This window comes from Pinus tabuliformis, chromosome 8 (assembly GCF_031772625.1).
Source record: "Pinus tabuliformis cultivar Carrire ecotype Pingquan chromosome 8, CPIR1, whole genome shotgun sequence".
Classification (NCBI taxonomy): Eukaryota; Viridiplantae; Streptophyta; class Pinopsida; order Pinales; family Pinaceae; genus Pinus; species Pinus tabuliformis.
The window spans coordinates 1,436,817,269-1,436,842,466 of record NC_142294.1 but is presented as its reverse complement, the minus strand read 5'-3'; the positions used below and the strand labels follow the sequence as shown (position 1 = coordinate 1,436,842,466).

Here is a 25,198-nt window from a genome sequence, read left to right as displayed (position 1 = left end):
TATGTTGATGGGAGCAGGTGGTTAACCCCATGCCCTGGGCACATGGCCACATGTAGCCCTGTTTTTCTGCCTACAAGCCTTGCTGGGAAATTAAAGTAAGCGACATTTTGGACTCAATCTGGCGCGAATCTCACTAACGCCGAGCGAAATTGTCACTCGAAGAGCCCAAAAAAGGTGGATTCGTAGGATGGATAATAAAGCAGTGCAGTTTGGAGATCATTTAGTAGAGAAAACTTTGAGAGAGCATAACTTCTTCAATTTTTGGCCAAATTGAGCCCAACAAAGGCCCAGCTAGGGGTTTTTTACTGTTCTAAAGTCATTGGAGACCTAATATTTACATTTTGAACACTATAAATCCATGTAAACATAAATTTAAGAACTTAATGAAAGAGGCCCAACATTGGAAGTTGTCTAAGAGATGTAGCCCAGGAGAGGGGTGAACTCCTTTATGATTTTTGTTCTTATGTGTTTCTAATATGGTATATTTTCTATGTTATTATTGTTAACTAAGTTTAAAAATCATTATTTTATGTGTTTTGTAAAGTGATCCATTACCCAAAATACATAAATCTTTACTTGCAATTTTTCCATCACCTTCAAGTTTGCATAACATGTCAACTACTCCAAGAAGGTTGAGTTAGATGTCGAGATCAAATTTGACAAAGAGAGAAGCCCAAATGGGATTTTATCATCAGGAATAAGTTTTCTGAGGGCAAGAAACTTGTAGAAACGTTGGAGGTTGGAAGGGAATAATAAAACCAAAACCTTAGACAATGAAAGTAAAATAGATGATGATATGTCTTTACATATTGAAATAAAAAACATGTGGGCATCGATTAGACTAGATTTCTTCTGATCTGGAAGTGGGCATAAGAGACTAGTAAGAGAAGTAAACTAAGATACCACTGAAGCTATGAAAAAGACCTATGGTTTAAAGAAACAAGAATAAATTCAAGTTAAAAAGAATCAAGAGAAATTACAACAAGAATTTTTGAAGAACGAATTGTGATGATTGGAGATAGAACACATAGGTTGAAATAAAGGGTGCTAAAGGCTTTGAAGAATTAGCATAAATGCAATAGCATCCCCAATAAAAGAATTGGGTGTAACACCCTCCTCCCACGTTTACCCAAGCTAACTGTTCCACCAGGGTAAACATGTGACAAAGAGTTACTATGATATGATTCAACTCCCTAACTGTAGTGAAGTGGAACCAATGAACCAACGCCTTACAGACCTCCCTGAGTTGGTACAGGAACCCCAGGAGAATCTACCACTCTAAGTTCCCAACCCCTGAGTTAACCTCGCCTTTCAATGAATTAAACCCCCAGTCGCTCCCATGACATGGGCATGCATGTGACTGGGACCCTCTAGTGTCTCCCACAATGCCTACAAGGGAGAGACTGTAGTATTTTTCAGCTAGTTCTGTTCCAGAGACTGCGAGATTTAAGCCACTTTTTTAGGGATAGTCTCCAAACCACTGCCTGAAACTTCATGATACTTACCAAGGCAATAAATGACACTAAGACAAAGGCTCTAACATAAAACTTGATAAAGGGCTTTACCTAACCAAGCATAACCATGACAGACATTCTGTAGAACACATTGTGCACACGTAATCTACAGGTCATAACAACATATCTGAGCATAGGGGTGTCATACTTATCTGAGATTCATAAGGAAGCATTGATGCATTATCACATTAGCTGCATTATCATCTATCAGGTCATATAATCATTGTTTATTCATTTACAAATCAAAACATGATGAGAGGCATACATCATCATTGTCATAAAACATACTCATAACCAACATATAACCAATAAAAATAACAAGGATACAATAACCTTAAATACCACATATGAACTAGTACATTTACACATGAAATACCAAGGGGAAGGAACTCTTATTAATGAATCAAAAGGCTAACCGGGTATGGGACTTTTGCGAACCAGCCAACCATAGATTAGCTTAACCAAAATTTTCTTTCAGTGAATCACCCCCGTTCCATATTCCAAGCATGAATGTGGGACTCATAACCAAAACTCAACCAGTTCTTCCCGAGGCTACACAACCTCACCCTCATCACTAGATCCAGGATTTACCACAATCCTCACTGGATCACTATGCCAAAACAATAAACATACAATACCAGGATTTACCGCAATACCCACTGAATCACTAGGCCCTAAATAAGCACGAATGCCACCAAATTTCCCCACCTAAACCGTGAGGAATTTTCTTATGTCCTAGTCTCTAGGCTTTACCGCAATCCACAATCTGATCCAAGGATCACTAGGTCATAATCAAGACACCAGCCTCCAGGATTTACCGTATATCTGCCAAAACTAGAAAGGAAACCATACATGCAACTGAATGCCTGCAAATAATCTCGTTGTAGCCACTTGATCTTGCTCTTCTTTTCTTGATCGTTACTTCCTCTTGCCTTATTTTCTTTTCTTGATCCAATGTTGAAGTGTTCCAAGAAAACTCTAAGTGTCGAAGAGTGTGTAAGAGAGAGAATAGAGAGAGAGATCTAAAACTAAACTAACAAAAATATATGAACTGGTCCTCAGAAGCCTTTTTATCAATGAGGCCTCTATTTTCTTCATTTTCCATTATTTTCATTCATTTTCCTCCTTGCATGCAACTTGTGACCGTTAACCTTTGTTTTCTCCTAATTTCCATTATTTTCATAAATAAAATTTCAATTATTGTTATTTTCCCTTTCCAAAACCTTTGAAATTTCCTTTTCCATTTTCCTTTAGCCATAATAACCGAAATGAACACCCACTAGGATGTTCTCCCAACATTCAGTGTGGAATACGTGTCCCATGACCTTGGTCATATATATTTTTTTACATGAATTTTTACTAGGGTTGTTACAATGGGTTGCTGGGATGATAGACAAAGTCAGGGGTGATGCCTAAGAAATAGAAGGTCATATAAGGGGTGAGTGTGTCTTTGTTGTTAGGATAGAGGGCTAGGCCCTACAGAACCCAAGAGGAGGCCAAGTCAAACAAGGATGTTGCCCCTAAAATTGATTTGCATCGTGCAAGGAAGAGGAACAATTCTCCTCATAATATCTTCTTCAAAAAGAACTCTGGCATTGAATATCAATCTCATAGGGATAAACTTCAACTAAACTTTGAAAATGATGGATTAGTTAGCTATGTAGTGTTGAAGAAGAAAGTAGAACTTTATACAAAACTTGTGTGTGGAGAGCTTCCAATTGATGAAGAAAATGAGAAATTTTATGTGTATTTCCTTCGTAAGGGTACTTTATAGGATGATATTGAAGGGTTGAAAGGTATATATTTTAGGGTTTTAGAACCTCACGATGAAGATAAATTCACATTTGGCTGGTTGCATATGACAACGACAAAAACATGGTAGTGATAAAGAGTTGCTAAAGTTGAATCCTAGAGAAGCTACAAAGAGAATCACAATTGTGTTTGGTGTGAAGTTGATCCCCCAATTCAAAGAAAATATGGATCCAAGATTTAAAGCTTGAATACGATAATGTGAACATTATTTGAGGGTTGGGAAAGGGATCAAATCATATTTCTATTTCAATAAAAATTTGTTAGAATCCTTGGGAAGTAAAGTAATTTGTGTGCTTGATATTATTTAGAGTTTTTAAAAAATGCATATTGAGCATAATCAAATCAATATGTGGGTGTATGGTTGTTAGAATTGACTACTCTAACAATTTCCTAAAGTATGGAACTCCAAGATGAAAATTGAACCAATATGCAAACAAAGATGTCTAAGATGAAACATTGAGATTCCTAGTGTGTGAATGACTGTAGAAAAATATGGTAATCTTATCACTATGTATTTTATCTCTTTCTGATAATTTGTAGCATTGTAATCATTCATGAATCTAGATAGTAAATAAGTGGCATAGCCAAAAGGGAGTTCTACCTATGTGTTTTACTCCTTAAATTGATGGTTGAATTTTCCACTATAAGTCCAAAATGGAAGGTGCAAAAAATGCAAGATTGAGTTAGATAAATCCCATATCTAGACTACTTTCCTAAATAATTAGCGAGTACCATGGATGGCACCCATGTATCTTCATAGATGGAAGTAGGTCCATGGCTAAATAATTAGCGAGTACAGTGGATGGCACCCATGTATCTTCATAGATGGAAGTAGGTCCATGGGTGGCCAATTACTCAATCTTCATGGTCAGATTATGTTAGGCCCTAAAGTACAATAAGTTCCAATTCAATTTAAGGTATTAATGCTATGAATGATTTCGAGCTAGTACGTGGTGACAATTCTTCAGGTGAAGGAAGGAGCATGGACAATTTTTGAGGTGGAAGTGAGTTGCATTTTTCTTTCCTAGGAAAACCAAGTGTTGATTGCAAGTTGACTTTTTTGGAGTGAAATGACGAGTTTGCAACAAGGAGGACACAGAGGTTCTTGATACAACAAAGAGATCTTTGGAGATTGGTCCAAGAAAAGTAGGTGATAGTGTTTATGGAAGCATCACGGCAGCAAAGGATATTAGTTGTGGCAACAATAGAGATTAGATTATGATGGACAAATAAGGTAAATTTGTGTGAGTTGAATAGTAACAAACATGAATGTATTGTAATGTGATCTACACATCGTAGTTGTAGCAAGTCTACATATATTGTTTTGTTTTGATTTAGTGGTCCTTGAAAATTTTGTACCTAATGTCGGTCGGATGAGTCGTTCTTGTGGACAAGACCGACCTCCCTAGTATCAATTGATATCTAGCGACAAGCAAACCAAACAAATTCTATCTTTCTCTAAATATGCAATTTATAAATAAAGGAGAACAAGTGTTTTAGGCCTACCTTGGGTCCAATGCTAGTTTGTGGAAGCCACGCTCCGTTGATCCAAATGAGCTCCCTTGTGAAGAATCTGCAAACACAAACAAGCACACACATTAAATAGCACCTGAAAAGCCAATATAATAAAGCATATTTATCATGATGATCAAGGAATTCATGAAACAAATCACATAAGACAATTTGTTGAGAAAAATGAATCTGATTGTATTAACTTAAATCAGAGAAGAACTTTACAACCAGCCCAATGCCTTAATTGTGCAATGGAGGGAATTTACTAGGTCCACCTTCAAAGGGATAAGGCCCTCCTTCAAAGGGATAAGCTCCTCTCATCAAGGCATTAGCTCCTTCAGTTTTGGGATGCATGAACCACCTAGGAGCGAACCATACACGTCAAGATTCCTTCTAGAATCATCTAGAATTAACTGCAAGTGAGCTTTTAAGAATAAACTTGCGCCTTTTTGACTTTCACAGGGGTCCGCACCCACTCCTTTAGAGACAGAGTGGGCAGGTCCGCAGGTAACATGATCAAGGGGTGCGAGACCGCAGGCAACAGTGAGAGAAAGTGCGGAACCAGAGCTTTATTGATTTTTAAGGTTTTTCTCTCATTTTCAAAGCTTGACATGAAGAGCTGAGGTTTGAGACTTGCTAAGGAGGACAGTATGAATGATGATAGACCCATACTAACTGCAAATAGTCATGGTGACAATATTTTGTGTAACAGATTGCCCCCTAAAGTGCGAAGTCTGTAGTAGATGAGGATTTCATTTATCATCTAAGAAGAGTGAAGTACTTTATCATTTCGAGGATCATCTTGTGGAGAGCCTGGTTGGAACCTGTAAAAACATTCAATGCAAAATATATATATGAGATCATATCATCGCTGAGGTAGGCATTCCCATACTCAGATCAAAACTAACTAGAAAACTAACTATTGCTCTGATATAGGAATTATATTGTAATACATCACAAGTATAGACACATGTAGACATAGTATGGATGCAGCCATCTGTTTATGAATAGTCCACTATATAATGAATACAAAATTCCTCGCAGCTTGGATGGTGGAAACTAGATCCAGGTCCTTGATTTCTACTTCCCGAAATAGTACGATTCTATCCATGTGAATGAATGTGTCGAAGTCGAACATGGTAGAAACCACTTGATTACCAATCAATGATGCAAACTGTTAACAAGTGTGAGAGAAACCACCAGTAATGGCAATGGCTCTCAAAGTACTCAATACAATCCACGAGATGTGAATAGATGTGTTGATGTCGAACATGTCACGGAATCCTTTGATCGAAGGTCAATGATGCAACCTATCGTCGAAGGCGAGAAACCTGCCATTGAGGCATGTAGATCCCAAGGTACTGACGATTTCTAGATCATCTTTCTAGATAATGAGCTGAAGTCGATAGAAAGTGATCCGTCATCGGCAAGCCCACAACACGAAATCATAGATCAAGTTTGAAGAAATTTAGCTACAAGGACTAACTCAAGGATGGTCAAGATGGATGACAGATATTTTGCAGATGAATGGTTTATTTGCACTGACCTCTTGAACACATAACGACACAGCATGTTATCACTTAGAACCATAGTTCATGTATGTAATGTTGTCCACAAGTTTCTTATAAAGGTTTTCAGTTTTGTGAATAGGTTTATATGTGTGTGTCACTTTGAAATTTGAATTTCAAAAGGTATTGATGTAAGTTCGTGTAAGAAAAAAATCGTTAGATACCCTCCATCATTGTCAGTTAAGGCATGTCATGTCATTAGTACTTTGCGCAGTTTCGCAGCGCATGTTTGTTTGGTCAATTTAGCTGCGCAATGATGTTTCCGTCTTTTCGCAGCGTACTGTTTATCAGCCATTTCGTAGCGCGTTTTGTTAAATTTGAACTGTCCGCGCTACGAAATCGGGGTTTCGGGGTTTTTGTAGCGTTTTCTCTTGCAATGTCAAATCTGGGAGGGGTGAGTCATAGGTCCGCTCATGTTTGTCAGTTGATGTCCTCTCCAGGTCATGATAAATCATCATTCCGCCATAAGGTACAGAGTCATGCATATGAATGTCAGCTTAAGGGATTTTAACGAGGTATGGTTATGTCATAATGTGTTTTCATAATGTGTAAACATGTTTGCTGTATGATAAGCCCAAGTTCTTATTTAAAGAGATTATTGCAAGTGAGCCTGCACTCCAAAGTCGAGATTGTTTTCGCGCTGTAGCTGCCATTAGTTTCCTGTGCGAAAATATCCGAAGCAAGATGGAAAAGAGGGAACATCGATCCGGTAAGTGTTTGAGGACAGAGCCGGAGGGGTTAGATGTTACTCTCGAGGATGAAGGTGTAGCAAGAGCCTTTCGAAATGCTGGTTGCTGGAGGTTCTGCGAGAAATTGAAGGGAGGACATGCAGAGGTAACGAAGGCTTTCGCATTGAATTTTACTGGACTGAATTCAAAGGTGTCAATGTTAGAGTTTCCTGTGTCTCCTGAAGCTATTTCCACTGTCACTGAAATTCCGAGGGGTGGTCAAGAATGGTTCAAAAACTTTAAGTTCGACATGAGTCCCTGTAAAGAGTTTTTGAAGGAACCTTATGTAAATGAGGACCTCACCAAAGCGGTGCCAAGGAGTTACATAAAAGAACATTATGCTATGCTCCTCACATGCATCCAGAAATACCTGACATGCGAGGGAAGGTACAATAAAGTTTACTCCTACCACTTCAAACTTTTGTTGCATTTCACAGATTGGCAGAGATTGGGATTCATTTGTGTTTATGGCCGGCTTCCCAAGCAAAACAGGCCTCACTCCATTGCCTGTGAGGGAAAGGGAAGAAAGGAGTGAAGAACCCACTCTGGCTGAGCTTAGAAAAGAGGTGACTAACCAAAAGAAGCCTAAAACCAAGTTAAGGAAATCAGAGAAGTCTGTGGCAGCAAAAGAGACACCTAAATCATCAGCGAAGGAAACTCCTAAGTCATCATCTAAGGAGACACCTCAGTCATCAAAGCAGAAGATCCAGAAAAAGAAGGATGAAGCTAAATCAAGTGAAGTTGAAAAGATTTCAAGGGTGAAAACCAGAGGTCAACTAAACAAGGAGAAAGGTAAGTCAATTACTGTGGAAGAAAGCCCTATTTCAAAAGGCAGTTTAAATGACTTACTTGAAGCTATTGAACTTGAGCAAGATCAGCCAATACAGATTGAACCAATAGAGTTTGAGCAAGATCACCCAGTGCAGCCAATGCATATTGACCTCACTCAATCTTCACCCGAAAGTTCTAAAAAACCAAGAGCTTCAAAAAGGTTGAAATTTGAGGAGCCTAGTAAAGAATATGCTTTCAAGCCACGTAGGCCAGTTACAAGAAGACAAATGAAAGAAATAGAGAAAGCGCAGAAAGAGAAGGCACCTTTAGAAGTGCCTAGTACAGATGTACTTGAGGTTTTGACCAGAATAGTTCATGCAGCCAGAAGCAAAGACAAGGGTAGTAGGGTCATCATCAGCCAAGGTGGAAATGTCATTGCTATCAAGCAACAAGCAGGAACAACACAAGAAGAAGTGCCTCAGATTAAAAATGTTTCTAAGGAAAGGGCAGTGAGATATGCAAATTATAAAAGGGCTGTGATAAAAGGCAGAACAAGTCTAATGAGCCAAACTGACTCAGTGTCTGATGCATATGTGTGGACGGTGCCAGCTCTGAAGCAGGCAAAAATCATGAAACAGATGAATACAAGCTTAAGAGCAGAAAACAAGGTTTTGAAGGAAGAAATTAGCATTTTGAAGAAGAAGCTAGGTAAACTAGCTGATTAATCCAAGGGGAAATTTGCTTTTCAAGTTTTGATAAATTTTGGCTGTCATCATTTCGAAACTTTTTGGAGCCCTTACACCTGTACAAAATAGCTGAAGAAATCACGGAGTTAAGTCATCAGTGCTTTAAAGGTCATATGCTTTGTTTTGATTACCTACAGCAGTTTCGTAGCGCGCTACGAAACTGCTGTAGATGACTGTTTATGTGAAAAAAATGAAATTGATGCTGAGGTCAGCAAATCTTAAAAGGGATGACTCGAGGCCAACATGGAGATTATACAAGGCTATCTAAGCATTCAAAAGGTGACAGGTGTGAGTATGTAAGGAAAAGGTGAAAATTTTGTCTTTGGCTAAAGTCTTCCCAAAGTTACTTTATAGCCGAAATATTAGGGTTCTGGTAGGGTTACCGAAATTTTGAGTGGTACACCTGTTCAGTTCACAAAGTGTCCAGATCATAAGGCATATTGAATTATACGTGGTTATTAGAAGAATTAAATGGCTTGGAGCATAGTATTTTAATGCATGAGGACTAATGGGAGGCAGAGACCGTGAACATAGGACACAGATCCTCATCAGTTGATGAGTCATCCACATATCAAGTATCCGAAGCTGCTCATTCAGTGAATGTTCCTCCAGCATGTCTTGGCTATTACTGAAGTGATACAGGTGTCAAATTTCAAGAAAGCATCAATGCACACGAGGAGATAGACTTAGAGTTTCAATGGGAATGGGGCTCTATGTTTTCACAGCGCAATACCTTTGTAATTAATTAGTTTGTTTAGATATGGATAAGGCAATTAATGATAGGATTTCGAGCTCCCTTCATGCTTGTTGAGGAGTCTCAAGTAGTTGTATTTTGGTTTTCCTATATATAGAAATGACTCTGATGTAAAAAAGGTTGGACATTTTATACAAAAACAAAGTTATTTGGGCCAATGTAAAGACTTGTTACAGTAATAGTAAAATAGTGGTTGTTTCTTCTCAAGATTCTCAATGGATTATTTTGTTCAAATATGATGGTGGTGTTTTCTCTTATATGTTCTTTTACAGCCTTGTTATAACATAATCACTCAGAATTCATTTCTAATGCTCTGACTTCCTGTATGTTTGGCAAGCTGTGGTTTGTGTGAGATATGTTTGAACATCTAATGCAAAGAGCCTTGACTTCCATGAAATGACTGTGCTTTTGTTTATTAAATGTGTAAGACTCCATAGCCCAATGAAGACCAATTTGATATGTGTTCAACCAGCTTTGTTTTCATGAATGTGTGAAGAGTTAGCCATCTGTTGTTGTAATTGATTTCTGTCAAAAGTCTGTGAGAGAGCCCTCTCTGACTAGGAAGGCTAATTCCTAGTCTAAAGTCTGGTTGAAAGAGTTACATAAAATCTTACTTGGTTGCAGCCCTTAGTACTGATTTTGTGATAACACAGCAGATGGTTTGGTAACAATTGACCCAAAGTTAATACCCAGAAACCAGCTGAAGACTTTCAATATGGTTTAATCAACTGTTAGGCAAAGGATATCCCAACCCAGGTGAATAAAAAGTGTCGTGTTCAAGAGTGGTTAAAAACTATGACAAACAGGCTCATTTTTCTCTCTTTTCCCCCACCATTTTTGGAAAGTACCTCTTTATTTTTGACAAGCTTGAGGAGGATAACATTTGCTTGATTATAAGCTCATCCTTCGGATGAGTCCAACTTAGTTTAAATTCGAACCCTAAGAAGGAGTGGTCCATTCCTATTTGTAATTGAACAGGTCCTTTACTGTTAAATTTTAACGAGTCCAGTATAGGAAAAACGCGGTGTTTTTCAATTTTAGAGAGTCTGAAAAAACTTAAGAAAACTCCATGGTTGTCCTTTTTCATAAATTTGTGTCTCCCAAGCCCGAAAAGGTATAAAATAATACTTGAGAGAACCGCTTGACCATTACGATCAAGGAGTACTTTTCATAATTAGTGCCTCTGATCCGAAAAAGTAAAAAAGTGATCAATGACACGTCGTTTTATAACCAATATCGAATTTGAAACGACAAAAATCCGGCAATCTTTTCATGTTTTTACGGTCAGAAAAGGGTTGTAAGTGGACTGTCTTTTTAATTCCGTTTTAACAAGCTTAAAAAGAAAAACTCGGCAATCTTTTCATGTTTTAGGAGTCAGAAAAGAGCTTAAAGGTGACTCTAATGTTTCACTTTTTTGTAAGTTTTAACGAGTTCGAAAAAATGATAAAATGTACTCATGGTTTTCACTTTTTCGTAAGTTTTCATGAGTTCGAAAAAATGATAAAAATGTACTCATATGGCCGACTTTCAATTTAATTTACAAGCAGGAAAAGACAGAAAGAACTCGCCATTTTCATTTGTTTTACGAGAATGAAAGATAGCAAAATAATCTCGGGATTTTCATGAGTTTAACGAGTCTTGAAAATAACTGAAATTGACTCGAGATAGGTTTCATTTTTACAAAAGCTTGAAATAGAGAAAAACTATGCTTCAAAGTAGTTTCATTTTTACACAAGCTTGAAATAGAGAGAAAACAGTGCTTGATGCCCCCTAAGCATAACTGCTAGAGTGCCGCCATTTTGTCGGCCCGGATAAGTCGTTCTTGCGGACAACACCGACCTCCCTAGTATCTAATGATATCTAGCGACAAGCAAACCAAACAAATTCTATCTTTCTCTAAATATGCAATTTATAAATAAAGGAAAACAAGTGTTTTAGGCCTACCTTGGGTCCAATGCTAGTTTGTGGAAGCCACGCTCTGTTGATCCAAATGAGCTCCCTTGTGAAGAATCTACAAACACAAAAAAGCACACACATTAAATAGCACTTGAAAATCCAATATAATAAAGCATATTTATCATGACGATCAAGGAATTCATGAAACAAATCACATAAGACAATTTGTTGAGAAAAATGAATCTGATTGTATTAACTTAAATCAAAGAAGAACTTTACAACCAGCCCAATGCCTTAATTTATAGTGCAATGGAGGGAAGTTACTAGGTCCACCTTCAAAGGGATAAGGCCCTCCTTCAAAGGGATAATCTCCTCTCATCAAGGCATTAGCTCCTTCAGTTTTGGGATGCATGAACCACTTAGGAGCGAACCATCCACGTCAAGATTCCTTCTAGAATCATCTAGAATTAACCACAAGTGAGCTTTTAAGAATAAACTTGGACCTTTTTGACTTTCACAAGGGTTCACACCCACTCCTTTAGAGACAGAGTGGGCAAGTCCGTAGGTAACATGATCAAGGGGTGTGGGACCGCAGGCAACAGTGAGAGAAAGTGCGGAACCAGAGCTTTATTGATTTTTAAGGTCTTTCTCTCATTTTCAAATCTTGACATGAAGAGCTAAGGTTTGAGACTTGCTAAGGAGGATAGTATGAATGATGATAGACCCATACTAACTGCAAATAGTCATGGTGACAATATTTTGTGTAACAGATTGCCCCCTAAAGTGTGAAGTCTGTAGTAGATAAGGATTTCATTTATCATCTAAGAAGAGTGAAGTACTTTATCATTTCGAGGATCATCTTGTGGAGAGCCTGGTTGAAACTTGTAAAAACATTCAATGCAAAATATATATATGAGATCATATCATCGCTGAGGTAGGCATTCCCATACTCAGATCAAAACTAACTAGAAAACTAACTACTGCTCTGATATAGGAATTATATTGTAATACATCACAAGTATAGACACATGTAGACACAGTATGGACACAACCATCTGCTTATGAATAGTCCACTGTATAATGAATACAAAATTCCTCGCAGCCTGGATGGTGGAAACTAGATCCAGGGTCTTGATTTCTACTTCCCAAAATAGTACGATTCTATCCATGTGAATGAATGTGTCGAAGTCAAACATGGTAGAAACCACTTGATTACCAGTCAATGATGCAAACTGTTAACAAGTGTGAGAGAAACCACCAGTAATGTCATTGGCTCTCAAAGTACTCAATACAATCCACGAGATGTAAATAGATGTGTTGATGTCGAACATGTCACGAAATCCTTTGATCGAAGGTCAATGATGCAACCTATCGTCGAAGGCGAGAAACCTGCCATTGAGGCATGCAGATCCCAAGGTACTGACGATTTCTAGATCATCTTTCTAGATAATGAGCTCAAGTCGATAGAAAGCGATCCGTCGTAGGCAAGCCCACAACACGAAATCATAGATCAAGTTTGAAGAAATTTAGCTACAAGGACTGACTCAGGGATGGTCAAGATGGATGACAGATATTTTGCATATGAATGGTTTATTTGCACTGACCTCTTGAACACATAACGACACAGCAGACGGTTTGGTAACAATTGACCCAAAGTTAATAACCAGAAACTGGCTGAAGACTTTCAATATGGTTTAATCAACTATTAGGCAAAGGATATCCCAACCCAGGTGAATAAAAAGTGTCGTGTTCAAGAGTGGTTACAAAGTATGACAAACAGGCTCATTTTTCTCTCTTTTCCCCCACCATTTCTGGAAAGTACCTCTTTATTTTTGACAAGCTTGAGGAGGATAAAATTTGCTTTATTATAAGCTCATCCTTCGGATGAGTCCAACTTAGTTTAAATTCGAACCCTAAGAAGGAGTGGTCCATTCCTATTTGTAATTGAATAGGTCCTTCACTGTTAAATTTTAACGAGTCCAGTATAGGAAAAACGCGGTGTTTTTCAATTTTAGAGAGTCTGAAAAAACTTAAGAAAACTCCATGGTTGTCCTTTTTCGTAAATTTGTGTCTCCCAAGCCCGAAAAAGTATAAAATAATACTTGAGCGAACCGCTTGACCATTACGATCAAGGAGTACTTTTCATAATTAGTGCCTCTGATCCAAAAAAGTAAAAATGTGATCAATGACACGTCGTTTTATAACCAATATCGAATTTAAAACGACAAAAATCCGGCAATATTTTCATATTTTTACGGTCAGAAAAGGGTTGTAAGTGGACTGTCTTTTTAATTATGTTTTAATGAGCTTAAAAATAAAAACTCAGCAAACTTTTCATGTTTTAGGAGTCAGAAAAGAGCTTAAAGGTGACTCTAATGTTTCACTTTTTTGTAAGTTTTAACGAGTTCGAAAAAATGATAAAAATGTACTCATGGTTTTCACTTTTTCGTAAGTTTTAATCAGTTCGAAAAAATGATAAAAATGTACTCATATGGCCGACTTTCAATTTAATTTACGAGCAGGAAAAGACAGAAAGAACTCGGAATTTTCATTTGTTTTACGAGAATGAAAGATAGCAAAATAATCTCGGGATTTTCATGAGTTTAACGAGTCTTGAAAATAACTGAAATTGACTTGAGATAGGTTTCATTTTTACAAAAGCTTGAAACAGAGAAAAACTATGCTTCAAAGTAGTTTCATTTTTACACAAGCTTGAAATAGAGAGAAAACTATGCTTGATGCCCCCTAAGCATAACTGCTAGAGCACCGCCATTTTGTCGGCCTGGATAAGTCGTTCTTGTGGATAGGACCGACCTCCCTAGTATCTAATGATATCTAGCGACAAGCAAACCAAACAAATTCTATCTTTCTCAAAATATGCAATTTATAAATAAAAGCAAACAAGTGTTTTAGGCCTACCTTGGTTCCAGTGCTAGTTTGTGGAAGCCATGCTCCGTTGATCCAAATGAGCTCCCTTGTGAAGAATCTAAAAACACAAACAAGCACACACATTAAATAGCACCTGAAAAGCCAATATAATAAAGCATATTTATCATGATGATCAAGGAATTCATGAAACAAATCACATAAGACAATTTGTGGAGAAAAATGAATCTGATTGTATTAACTTAAATCAACGAAGAACTTTACAACCTGTGCCTTGATGCTGTACAAGCTCCTCCCAGGGTCCAGCAAGAAGTTTCCTCTACTTTGACAAGTTTCACTCTCTTCCCAATGAAGCCAAAAGGTATGTAATCTCTCCTCTCAAGCTTAACTAGGAAGTCTCCATTCCACCAGCATTTACCCTAAAAAACGTTCAGCTTCTAACCTCCCTAGCAACCAGCCAAATGCCTTAATTTATAGTGCAATGGAGGGAAGTTACTAGGTCCACCTTCAAAGAGATAAGGCCCTCCTTCAAATGGATTAGCTCCTTCATTTTTGGGATGCATGAACCACCTAGGAGCGAACCATCCATGTGATTTTTTAAGAATAAACTTGCGCCTTTTTGACTTTCACAGGGGTCCGCACCCACTCCTTTAGAGATAGAGTGGTCAGGTCCACAGGTAACATGATCAAGGGATGCGGGACCGCAGGTAACAGTGAGAGAAAGTGCGGAACTAGAGCTTTATTGATTTTTAAGGTCTTTCTCTCATTTTCAAAGCTTGACATGAAGAGCTGAGGTTTGAGACTTGCTAAGGAGGACAGTATGAATGATGATAGACCCATACTAACTGCAAATAGTCATGGTGACAATATTTTGTGTAACAGATTGCCCCCTAAAGTGCGAAGTCTGTAGTAGATGAGGATTTCATTTATCATCTAAGAAGAGTGAAGTACTCTATCATTTCGAGGATCATCTTGTGGAGAGCCTGGTTGGAACCTGTAAAAGCATTCAATGCAAAATATATATATGAGATCATATCATCGCTGAGGTAGGCATTCCCATACTCAGATCAAAACTAACTAGAAAACTAACTACTGCTCTGATATAGGAATGATCTTGTAATACATCACAAGTATAGACACATGTAGACACAGTATGGACGTAGCCATCTGTTTATGAATAGTCCATTGTATAATGAATACAAAATTCCTCGCAGCCTGGATGGTGGAAACTAGATCCAGGGTCTTGATTTCTACTTCCCGAAATAGTACGATTTTATCCATGTGAATGAATGTGTCGAAGTCGAACATGGTAGAAACGACTTGATTACCAGTTAATGATGTAAACTATTAACAAGTGTGAGAGAAACCACCAGTAATGTCAATGGCTCTCAAAGTACTCAGTACAATCCATGAGATGTGAATAGATGTGTTGATGTCGAACATGTCACGGAATCCTTAGATCGATGGTCAATGATGCAACCTATCGTCGAAGGCGAGAAACCTGCCATTGAGGCATGCAGATCCCAAGGTACTGACAATTTCTAGATCATCTTTCTAGATAATGAGCTGAAGTCGATAGAAAGCGATCCGTCGTAGGCAAGCCCACAACACGAAATCATAGATCAAGTTTGAAGAAATTTAGCTGCAAGCACTGACTCAGGGATGGTCAAGATGGATGAGATATATTTTGCAGATGAATGGTTTATTTGCACTGACCTCTTGAACACATAACGACACAGCAGATGGTTTGGTAACAATTGACCCAAAGTTAATACCCAGAAATCGGCTGAAGACTTTCAATATGGTTTGATCAACTGTTAGGCAAAGGATTTCCCAACCCAGGTGAATAAAAAGTGTCGTGTTCAAGAGTGGTTACAAAGTATGAAAAACAGGCTCATTTTTCTCTCTTTTCCCCCAACATTTCTGGCATGTACCTCTTTATTTTTGACAAGCTTGAGGAGGATAACATTTGCTTGATTATAAGCTCATCCTTCGGATGAGTCCAACTTAGTTTAAATTCGAACCTTAAGAAGGAGTGGTCCATTCTTGTTTTTAATTGAACAGGTCCTTTACTGTTAAATTTTAACGAGTCTACTATAGGAAAAAGTCGGTGTTTTCCAATTTTAGAGAGTCTGAAAAAAACTTAAGAAAACTCCATGGTTGTCCTTTTTCATAAATTTGTGTCTCCCAAGCCCGAAAAAGTATAAAATAATACTTGAGAGAACCGCTTGACCATTACGATCAAGGAGTACTTTTCATAATTAGTGCCTCTGATCCGAAAAGTCAAAAAGCGATCAATGACACGTCGTTTTATAACCAATATCGAATTTGAAACGAAAAAAATCTGGCAACCTTTTCATGTTTTTACGGTCAGAAAAGGGTTGTAAGTGATCCGGATTTAAACAGGAACGCAATAAAATACAGAGATAACCATAAAGACAAATATGCAATGGAAATAATACTTCATTTCATTACTGTAAAATACTGAAATATGCTTACAAATAGAAATGGAAATAACCCAGCTAGGGTGATGGTAGCTTATCTCTGAGAAGAGATGTGTCGGCTACATGCCTCTGAACTGTTCTCCAAAAATTGTGTTACAATGAGACTCGAGGGCCTATTTATTGTTGAGAAACAATGGAAAACCCTTCACATTCCAAAACCTAACCCTAGAAGATGAAACGCCAAATTGTGGGCCCCATTTTTCGGTAAGTTGGTACATCAACTTCCCGGGGTCGCGAATTGGTCGTACTATCTCCGTTTGACGCGCATGATAGCCCGTTGGAAAGATCTCTTCGAGGACTATGACGGAAAAGCTGATTTTTAGACAGAAAAATCGCTGGCGATGTTGAAAATAACCATATCGGTAAACCTATTATAAATTCAGGTAATGACAAAGTAGCCATATAAGGAGGACCAACATTTCCAAAGAAAGGAAAAGTACTAGGATCCTCATTAAGAGGGGTTCCTTGGTCGGTAAATTTCGGAACAGTTGCCATTATATTCAACTTTAGTGAATTTTATTAATAATTTAAAACTAAAATTAACAATTCACAATTCACACCTAACAATTAAAATTCACAATTCACACCTAACAATTAAAATTCACAATTCACACCTATGGTCTCTAAAAGTAAAAACAAACAAATTAACACGCGCTATCAAATCTAGAAGTCAAACCACACACAAACAGTAACTTTCCGTACTAAAAACACTAGTTGGTGATGAAATCCAACGTCGCAGAATTCAATACAGAAATGGTGGTTGGAACAGTTACCCCGACAACCTGCTTAATGAATAGACTGGCACAAGTTTCTCCACTAAACCGTCTCGAGTGAAGAGAACCCCCTAGAAAATCCAAGTGAGTCTAGTCAACGTCTGCTCTAGGTATAGTGGGATCTTCCCTCCACCGTCACCTTAGGAAAGAATCCTATAGATTATGGTCACTATGGTTACCAATAGAAACAAATATACCTGGGGGAACAGTCTGTGATCCGACACACACGCAAGGGCAGAGTAGCAAGCTCAATCCCCTTGAAGGTTTCTTGACATAATCCAAGGTTTACCAACAAGTGACCCCAGGCTCCACGACAATGGTTAATCTGAGGTTTACCGTTTTTAATATGTGTATATCTTCTATCGTTCCAAATGAGGAAGGATTGATTACCTCACTGGTTCAGATATGATCTCGTGATTCTCCTTTAAGAGGAGCTTTCCCAGAGCATAGATGTAACAATTGGAATTTCTCCCTACCGCAAGATCAACTACTTGTTTGTTTTACTGTCTTGGAGAGTTAACTAAAACCTATTCCAAGACACTAGCCTAAGCTAGATTGGTGGAAAGAGCCCTAAAAATGTAAAAATTACTAGATGAGTTTTAACTAAGCGTTGTGTTATTTACGCTGTTATTACTCAAAAGGGTGAATGGATATGAAACCAATGGTGTTATGACCCGACCCAAAACTGAATGCAATCGAATATGATAATGCAATCTTTTCAATTCGATGAATCCTAACTAAAGTAAGGAGAGAGTTTCCATTCACTTCCAACAATGCAAAAAATTGATCACTAAGAGAAAATATAACAAATTCTCTAATGCACTAATTTCATCAAGAAAAACTAATGCAAATCAATTCCAAAACAATTTTTATTTCTATTTTTGTGTGTTTAAAACAAGAATAAAAATATGTAAATTCAAATCAAAGAAAGTTGATCTACATCTATGATTGATTTTTCAGAATGTAAACTATGCAATTGTAATCTATGCACAATTCATTTGAAAAGTATGCAAATGTAATCTATGCACATTTTTCATTCATATTCTGAAAATGAGAATTCTAATTATGCAAATGTGATATATGCAAGAGAATTCTCAAACACAAGATGATTCTAATGTAATCTAAGAACCAATCAAGTGCAAGTCAAGAAAATTGGGTGAGAGTTCCAAAGATCAAAAAATAAAAACACTCAAAGGCGATTAACACTCATACACAATTTACCCCCCCCCCCCCGGCGAATGAGGGGGAAATTTTTTTGCAAAAACAAAAGCAAAAAGATGCAAAATTGTGAAAAGACTGAGACAAACCTCCAAGTAATGACCAAAGGAAATCAAATTAAGAATTTCTCAAAAAAGAGACTCAAAACACCCAATTGATAAAAGCTTAAAACAAGAATGCCAATGGAATTAACATAAGAAAAGTTCCTGACAAGTCACGTGTAGATCTGGGCAGAGGCTAAAAACACATAAACAAATCCTAAGCTAACTGAAAGAGAAAATCTTAAGTTTTTCAAAATTTTGACAGGGTCCGCAGGCCCCCAGTATACCCAGGTGCGGTACCACTCTGTTTGTAAAGCAAAAGTGCGGGTATGTCCGCACTGTGTTACAAGAAGAGGGTGCGGTCCTCTTCCAAAAGTATGAAAAACAAAAATAATTCAAGATCTACTAAACCTACCCAATCCCACACACATCAAGCCAAAAACAGAAACAAAAACACAGTTTCTCAAGTCAAAGTAAAAGCAAGGAAAAAATCAAAAATTCAAGTCCCCAGTGGAGTCGCCATTTTGTCGGCCGGATAAGTCATTCTTGCGGACAAGACCGACCTCCCTAGTATCTAATGATATCTAGCGACAATCAAACCAAACAAATTCTATCTTTCTCTAAATATGCAATTTATAAATAAAGGCAAACAAGTGTTTTAGGCCTGCCTTGGGTCCAGTGCTAGTTTGTGGAAGCCATGCTCCGTTGATCGAAATGAGCTCCCTTGTGAAAAATCTAAAAACACAAACAAGCACACACATTAAATAGCACCTAAAAAGCCAATATAATAAAGCATATTTATCATGATGATCAAGGAATTCATGAAACAAATCACATAAGACAATTTGTTGAGAAAAATGAATCTGATTGTATTAACTTAAATCAAAGAAGAACTTTACAACCAGCCCAATGCCTTAATTTATAGTGCAATGGAGGGAAGTTACTAGGTCCACCTTCAAAGGGATAAAGCCCTCCTTCAAAGGGATAAGCTCCTCTCATCAAGGGATTAGCTCCTTCAGTTTTGGGATGCATGAACCACCTAGGAGCGAACCATCCACGTCAAGATTCCTTCTAGAATCATCTAGAATTAACCACAAGTGAGTTTTTAATAATAAACTTTCACCTTTTTGACTTTCACAGGGGTCCGCACCCACTCCTTTAGAGACAGAGCAGGCAGGTCCGCAGGTAACATGATCAAGGGGTGCGGGACTGTAGGCAACAGTGAGAGAAAGTGCGGAATCAGAGCTTTATTTAGTTTTAAGGTCTTTCTCTCATTTTCAAAGCTTGACATGAAGAGATGAGGTTTGAGACTTGCTAAGGAGGACAGTATGAATGATGATAAACCCATACTAACTGCAAATAGTCATGGTGACAATATTTTGTGTAACACCTAATATATCCATTAGATGGAGTGTTTTGTACCCATATCTATGTAACATGAAAAAGGCATGTCGTTATAAGACCTAGAGAGGCATGCATACCCCTTTATTGTGTGTTCCCTAATGACTGGATTGCTTCTATAGTTTAGTTCAATGACCTCTATTAGGGAGTTCTTTAACACTTTGAGGAGTAGGCCATGTGTGGCTAGATATGATATGGTGGGCCATATTGTTAGTTTTAGACTCTAGGAGGTGAAGTTTTACATTCAAGGGGCGTTCATCAGGAAGTTGAATGAACCATGTACGTGAAGGGATATTCTACTATACCAACACTTGTAATTATTATATAACCATGCATTTTGGTGGATGGTTATTTATTTATAAGGACATTAATATTTTGGTGATGTGTACATGATCGAGGTATAAAGTGAAAGTGCCAGATTGGACTAGAGATAGATTGTTCTATTGAGCGGGTTCTTCAAGTCATAGTGAATTATTTGCTACATAGGAGACGATATTGAAGAGTTGACATGATGAAGATTAAGACTCTTGTAGTTGTGAAGGGGTGATGTTAAAGTATGTAACTCCTACTTGTCTTATGTGTGAGATCATATTTAATTGTTGAGCTTGTTGGTCATTATTAGGTAGAGTTAGTCTATATGAGGAATCTATTCCTAGTTTTTAGGAAGTGGTTGTAAATAGTTGGATGTGAGAGATTCCCTCCAACAAGATAATTCCTAAATTAGTGTGTTGTTAAGATATTCTCTCAACTAGTTGAGTAAGATAGTTGGAAAAATGTATTATGAGGGATCTAAAAAAATGGAAGAGATTTATCATATAATGTCAAACTTAAAGAAACTTTTTATCACTAAATGGATATCATGTGAATTGAATAAACCAACTTTAGTCTTAATGATCATCAACCATCATCAATTATGTAATCTTATAACTCAGTTTCTTATTTTGATTATTTTGAGAAAATCATAACAATTTTATTACTTTTATATGTACAATATTTAATTAAATGACTTTTTAGAATAAAATGATAGTTGTAAAAAATATTATCATTTACCTAACCTATACAAAGGAATTTTTTCCAAATTTAGAATGACTTTTTACAATAAAATGATAGTTGTCATTGATTATTTTGGGAAAATCATAACAATTTTATTACTTTTATATGTACAATATTTAATTAAATGACTTTTTAGAATAAAATGATAGTTGTAAAAAATATTTCCATTTACCTAACCTATACAAAGGAAATTTTGCTAAATTTAAAATGACTTTTTACAATAAAATGATAGTTGTCATTGTTTATTTTGAGAAAATCATAACAGACTTTTTAGAATAAAATGATAGTTGTAAAAATTATTTTCATTTACCTAATCTATACAAAGGAAATTTTGCCAAATTTAAATGAATTTTTACAATAAAATGATAGTTGTCATTGATTATTTTGAGAAAATCATAACAATTTTATTACTTTTATATGTACAATATTTAATTAAATGACTTTTTTGAATAAAATGATAGTTGTAAAAAATATTTTCATTTACCTAACCTATACAAAGGAAATTTTGCCAAATTTAGAATGACTTTTTACAATAAAATGATAGTTGTCATTGATTATTTTGGGAAAATCATAACAATTTTATTACTTTTATATGTACAATATTTAATTAAATGACTTTTTAGAATAAAATGATAGTTGTAAAAAATATTTTCATTTACCTAACCTATACAAAGGAAATTTTGCCAAATTTAAATGACTTTTTACAATAAAATGATATTTGTCATTGATTATTTTGGGAAAATCATAACAATTTTATTACTTTTATATGTACAATATTTAATTAAATGACTTTTTAGAATAAAATGATAGTTGTAAAAAGTATTTTCATTTACCTAACCTAAACAAAGGAAATTTTGCCAAATTTAAAATGACTTTTTAAATAAAATGATAGTTGTCATTGATTATTTTGAGAAAATCATAACAATTTTATTACTTTTATATGTACAATATTTAATTAAATGACTTTTTAGAATAAAATAATAGTTTTAAAAAATATTTTCATTTACCTAACCTATACAAAGGAAATTTTGCCAAATTTAAAATGACATTTTACAATAAAATGATAGTTGTCAAAAATACTTAAAAATAGATCAAAATAAACCAAGTTGTTGACATTTTACAAATTTTGTCAAATTTAAAATGACATTTTACAATAAAATGATAGTTGTCAAAAATACTTAAAAATAGATCAAAATAAACCAAGTTGTTGACATTTTACAATAAAATGATAGTTGTCAAAAATACTTAAAAATAAACCAAGTTGTAAAGTTCAGTTAAATTATGTTAATTTGATCTCACTAAACAATAATTATTTTATAATAAGTTCCCCATATTAATTTGATCTCACTAAACAATAATTATTTTATAATAAGTTCCTCATATTAGATTAATTTGATCTCACTATACAATAAATATTTTATATTAAATTTGCCCAAAAATATATTTTAAAAGAAAAAAATAAAATAAAACAATCACTCCATATATTTATTCATTGTAAAATATAACTTTATTCCAGGTCATAACATAATTTATTCTCTTATTTTCCTGGAAACATAACTTATTCTCTTACCAAAACTATAATAACTTAAACTTTCATTTACGCTATATTTAACTATTAAAATAATATTCGTTGAATCTTTGAGTTGACAGAGTAAATATATCTGTTTCGATTGAAATCATGCGTCATCGCCTAAAATCCAATCAAATATTCTACTTTAATAAACAAATAGTAACCTACAAACAGTAACCTACATATTCTTGTTGCAATTTATATTTATCTGTTACTTAAATGCAAATTCCTCTGTTATTTTGACGCGAATTCTTATAGGCATTTAGATCCACGGCTGTTTAAACCTCGCTTAACTTGTGTTCAAGTGCTCTAATTTTATAATTTCGTCACTAGAGTTATACTATATACAATTCTTATTGCTATTTTCATATCTTAGTCAGATGCAAATTCTCATATACTTCAAATTCATAATTCTTACGGTCATTTCGATCCAAAACCTTTAAAAAGCCTTCTAATTTTGTTCAACCGCCATAATTTTATAATTTCGTCTGTAGGATTGAAGGCCATGAACATTTTGTTAAAGGCCGATGAATCTTAGAAATATTTATAGAAGAAGTTCGGTGAGTTAAACGGATGTCATTCGGAGGCGTCTGATGCGCTTATGTGTCTGAAAAACTTAAGTGTATGTATGAACAATACACCGTAGAGTTTCAGCTTGTGATTCGATCTCGCGACACCGGAATCATGCCATAAGATTAGACTGGATTTTGTTCCAATGGCTTCGTTGCAAAGATTTTTAATATCGAGTTTCAACCAAGCACGCAATTGCTGTTCCACTCGGGTGGCAATCCTCTGACTGTATCACGATTCTTGACAACTAGTTTTGCATTTTTAACTATTATTATCCCAGTTATTATTAATATTTTTTATTTTATTATAAAGAACTTTCAATGCGAACTATGGTTTATAAGGATCAGTTGGAGTCACGTTCACGAACATCTCTCCTGTATCTAAATGTATTGGTAACGAGAAGGATGCAAAGGTCAAATCTCGATCTCCAATATCCTTTATTTAATTTCATGGATAAAAGTGCACACTTTAAATTTTGGAATTACTTGTATTTATTTATTTATTAATTTAATTATATTATTTAAAGAATATTTAAAGTATACTAATCTTTCCCGTTTCCGTTATGGAAACGCGGCAAACCCAAAGGTGTCATGGTAGTTGAAGCTTTGTCTTTTCCATGTTGGAAAGGTCGTGCCCTGAAACCATCTTTTATCATGGGTGAATTATATTATTATTCTTATTATTTTATCATGAGAGAATTATATATTATTATCTATATTAAAATTAGATAATAATAATTGTAATTATATATATCATTTTCAATTCTCGTTTTCGTGATCCAAACGCGGCGAAACCAAAGGCGTGCTAGTAGTGGGAACTTGGAGCTTTGTCTTTTGCTATGGTACAAAAGGTGGAAGACTGAAACTTGATTTTAGCACGGGAGAGTTATATTCTTATTATATGCCCCAATTTTAATTCATAGTGTATCAGTTATGAAGTTGGTTGAGTGGCTACGTCAATAAGTACAAATGCATCGTTTGTTTTTTTTCCCGTGGCTGTTTAACAGAAATTTATCTATCTATTATTAATTATTTAATTTTTATTATTACTTATATAAAAAAATTTATATATCCCTATTAAATTTTTATATATATATATATATATATATATATTATTATTATTATTATTATTATTGCTGAGTTAGTTTTACATATATATTGCTGAATTATTATTTTATATATAGAGTTATTTGATTATAATAATAATAGACAAATGAATATAGGAAAATAGAATTTCATTTTTTATTAAAAAAGTTTTAATTAGTTTAATTTTTTAACATATTTTTTCAATCAACAATTCATTTTATTTATTCAAGTCTCAAAAAAAATATGTTGTAACTGGTTCTTTTGTGGTGGTATTTATGAAATAGTTGTACCTACTATAATAGTGATAGCTGATCTTCAGAGTTAAATATTTTCCAAAATTTATTATTCCATTTAAAAATACAAATAATAAAAATTTTAATTGCAACTAAAATAACAAATAGACAAAAATTTTAAACACTAGAGATTATCATAATCAAAGATCTATACATAGTGGTAAAATATCTTTAAGAAATTTGATCCATTTTAAAACCACCCAAATTTTGAGAAATCCAATTACAATAAAGATGCATGTCAAAATTATAGTGAGCTCGGGAGGCTTCTCTCCAAGCTTTTTGAGTATAGGAATAAAATCTTAAATCAAAATAAATAATTTGTTACTTTAGGTCCAATAGATCAATATTTGGTCTCAGCGTACGTTAACCATCATCATCATCATCATGAAAAAATTGACTTTTCATATCACTATGTCACTTGATAAAATTTTGTTACAAGATTATGCAACTCTCATACAAATCAAAACAGAACAAAAATAAAAGAATGATGAATATTTTATTTG

General features: G+C 35.4%; 2 pseudogenes; both read left to right on the top strand.

The window, feature by feature from the left end:
* Window positions 1-1,009, top strand: part of LOC149241081 (uncharacterized protein At4g18257-like) — a 50,450-nt pseudogene extending 49,441 nt beyond the window's left edge.
* Window positions 1,010-1,216: 207 nt separating this feature from the next.
* The window catches only part of LOC149241080 (uncharacterized protein At4g18257-like), a 37,805-nt pseudogene continuing 13,823 nt past the window's right edge, over window positions 1,217-25,198 (top strand).